The sequence below is a fragment of the Pistacia vera genome, unplaced genomic scaffold (assembly GCF_008641045.1).
Source record: "Pistacia vera cultivar Batoury unplaced genomic scaffold, PisVer_v2 Contig673, whole genome shotgun sequence".
NCBI lineage: Eukaryota > Viridiplantae > Streptophyta > Magnoliopsida > Sapindales > Anacardiaceae > Pistacia > Pistacia vera.
The window spans coordinates 786,144-789,710 of NW_022196527.1; the positions used below are offsets into that span (position 1 = coordinate 786,144).

The 3,567-nt window shown below is 36.8% G+C and overlaps 1 pseudogene; it reads left to right on the forward strand.

Moving 5' to 3' along the window:
• The first annotated feature begins 307 nt into the window (after window positions 1–307).
• On the forward strand, window positions 308–3,226 carry LOC116113105 (annotated as a pseudogene).
• Window positions 3,227–3,567: the final 341 nt, after the last annotated feature.

The window sequence follows — 3,567 nt, forward strand, 5'->3', positions numbered from 1 at the left end:
GCTGGTAAGTGATTTTCTCTCATGGATGATCTCACTTTATTTTTGGAAATTTTTCATCAAGTTACTTTATTTGAATCTTTCAATTATAAACATTATTCTGTGCCCTTAATAACATTAAAAAACTGTAAATAAAAAGAGTGTTGGGAAACATCCTCTGTGTTGGTAACAGGAAACTGGTAATGGTTTCTTTATTGATTGGTAATATTACTGGTTTACGACAATCAAAAATACAGAACTAAGAATGTTTACTTTTATTGGAAATTGGATAAAAATGTGTTAATTCGTAATCTCTTCCTGTAGTATCGAAATGCATTCTGATGTTGAGAGGTGAATACCGTTAGATTGTTGGACGATTAATCCTAAAAATCTTTGGTACTAGAATATCGGTGTTAGCATTACTAATTCCACTGGTGCCTTACTGTGAGATGATGAATTTTGTGCTCAAGTCAATGATGCAATTGCATGAGTATAGACTTGATTTAAATCGGTGCTTGAAAAAATATATGTTATTTTTCTCTTTTTCTTTTGATTCTCTAGTTCAATAGAATTTGAGGAAATGATGAACATAAACTAAATGAGAGTGCAGCTGTTTTACGAGTTGGTAGCAATGTAGTAAAATGAACTTTATTTATTATTACTTCAGTATGCTTGTGACTGTTTTCCAATGAATTAGATTTTTCTGTTTAAACTATTTGAGTTGTTAGTCTTCTCTTTTTCTCTGTGAGTATATTAGCACAACACTTAGAGATTTCATGGTTCTTGTTTGATTGTGCTTTATGTGTTCAGGTATGTTAACAGCATCAGCATCGGCTCGTGAACCAATATTCAGGACAATTCCCTTGTTCATGTAGCGAAATCAAATTTAGCTGGGAAGGTTTAACCACTATCATTGGAGATAATGTTCCGTCGGTGAGTAACAGACAATCACCTTTGAAATGTCACAAGGCCCTGCATGGAGTTTTTTCTTGAAGGCTTGAATTCATGATTATCGTTTTGGAATCGACAGGTCACAGTCTGTCTTACATGGATGTACTGTTGAAGATAGCATTTGTGGGTATGGGTGCAACCTTACTGGATGGAGTCATGTTGAGAAGCATGCCATGTTTGCTGCTGGTGCTCTTGTAAGGCAGAATACCAAAATTCCTTGTGAGAGGTCGGTAAACACTTCTAGTTATTTCAGCCAAAATTCCTCAAAATTATAATTATTTAGAGAACTTTTGATGTTTGTATTAGTGGAGTAAATGAAAAAATTTATGGTTTAAAGATTCTTAAGAATATTAGAATGTAAAGCTATGCAATAGCTACATTAAGTTGCTTAGGCTAAGGGCCAAATGTAGCTTGGATACTTTTTGGTGAACTATGACTTAGTTATGTTGAATCTGGAACTAATAATTCAATTTGAAAACAATAGTGTGTAATATGCATATCATTGGTTATAGGATACCTAATAATAAGACTGTGGTAATAAGTGCTGCCCGTGCCTCATTTGGTCGCTGATTTAATCCAAGTGCCTTTTCTTTGATATACATCCTGGTGTTATTTCTTTCCCTCTTCTTTTTCCAAATGTGCTTTTTCACTGATCATAATATGTCTTTTGCTCGTGTCTGTGAAGTTGATACCCCATTCGATTGGCAGAACTAGTTGTTCCTGCTTTCCCTTGTTTCACATGTTGAAATAATGTTTGGAAACTCAGGTTTCACATGGAAATCCATGAGTTTTAGGCCTAGCAATAGTAGTTAGTTACTTCTCCCAGCTGGTATTAGACAGGCTGAATAACTACTCTCATTGTTTGTTTTTATAGGGTTTTGAAAAATCTCATAGCAGCAACATCCAGAATGCTTTCTTAAAGCTAGCTGATTTAGTAGTTTTTTATGTAATTATTAATCTTGAGGTTGATGCAGTAGATTTAGCCTACTGGATGGCTCCACAAGTTTTGAGCAGAATTTCGCTTTAATTTTGTGCAGTTGGAAGTTTTGTTAAGCTAAAGCTAGTCATAGTTAGTAAAATCTTTCATTTTCGGTTACTTATGGAAATTACGTTCGGAGAATAAACCTAAGGCCTTTATACTATGCTTGTTTCTTAATTCTTATAATGCGCTGCATGGACAATATCTCTGATGAAGACTTTGATTAATAGAATTTAATAAATTAATAAAAGTATTAGCGAAGGTGCTGTTCTCATTATGAAGAACATGAAGACACGTACCGCAGAAAACAGAAGTCGATATAAATAATCATAATGGATTTGAAATTTAATGAATTAATATAGGGATAGGATTAGGACTCTTAATTATTACTGTCAGATAAACGAAGTCAATATACTGCGTGGGTTCCTGTTAGGATCTCACTCCCCCAAGTGTGGTACTTGCATAGGGGCTTCCACCATTAGGCCTGTCTTTTGGGTTAGGCTCTCCCTTGGGTTTGAGTTCTAACATTGGTGCTTTTTGTTGAGAGTTGGGCTGCGGAAAGGGCTACCTATAGGCTAAATTAAAGTGCAGTGTGCTCTCCTTGTGAAGGGGTGTTCATCGAATAACTGATAAGTGAGTAAAGCCACCCAAAGGGAAAGGGTTACCAGTGGTCAGTGTCAATAGAGCGAAAGTCACCGTGGACGTCGGCTCTTAAGAGGGGTGCAATGTTAGGATCCCACATCGGGATCTCATACCCACCAAGTGCGGTACTTAAGCCTAGGGGCTCTCCCACCTATCAAGCCGGTCTTTTGGATTGGGCTCTCCCGGGTTTGAGTTCTAACACTCCCTTTCCTACCGCTAGTGAAATCACACTCCATGGTGAACATTGGTTTTGCTCATTTAATTTCTAATTTGACTTGAAATTGCAGCTTCTATTCCAAAATGACCATGGCTGGAAATTAGAGTTATTATGATTCGAAATTGTTGATAAACAAATTTTTACTGGTTGCAGGTTTGGGGGTAATCCAGCGAGGTTTTTAAGGAAGCTCACAGAAGAAGAGATGGCCTTCATCTCCCATCAGCCTTAAATTATTCCAACTTGGCCCAGGTTCATGCAGCGAAAAGGCAAAGAGCTTTGATGAATTGAGTTTGAGAAGCGCGTTCGCAAAATATGCTCACGTGATGAGGAGTATGATTCAATGCTTGTGTTGTTCGTGAAACACCTCAAGAGCTTATCCTTCCTAATAACATTATGCCCGACAAAGTGCCGAAAACGGCTTAAAGGTGATTATCCTGGGTAGGTTTCTTCTCTTGAAATTCAAAGTCCTGGATATTTTGTCAAGTGCTGGATTTATAGAAATGGGTGCTTTTCTATTCCAATAATTTTTGGGAGCATGCCAAAATGCAGAGGTCAAATCTCGGTGATTTCAGGCTAAATGGTTTGCTCATTCACTTGGTTTTAGAAACTACATTTTCCTCTTTTGAGAGAGTATTCTATAATGGAACGTATGTTCTGGGTGTTTTGGTCAGCCAAAACAGTCTAATTTATTTGTACTTTAGAGCGCAATTGCTTTGCATTTTTTCCAGAAATAAAAGTGCGATTCAAACATTTGGAGCATGCAATCGGGTGCAGAGAAAGCTTTAGAATTCAATAATGCTAT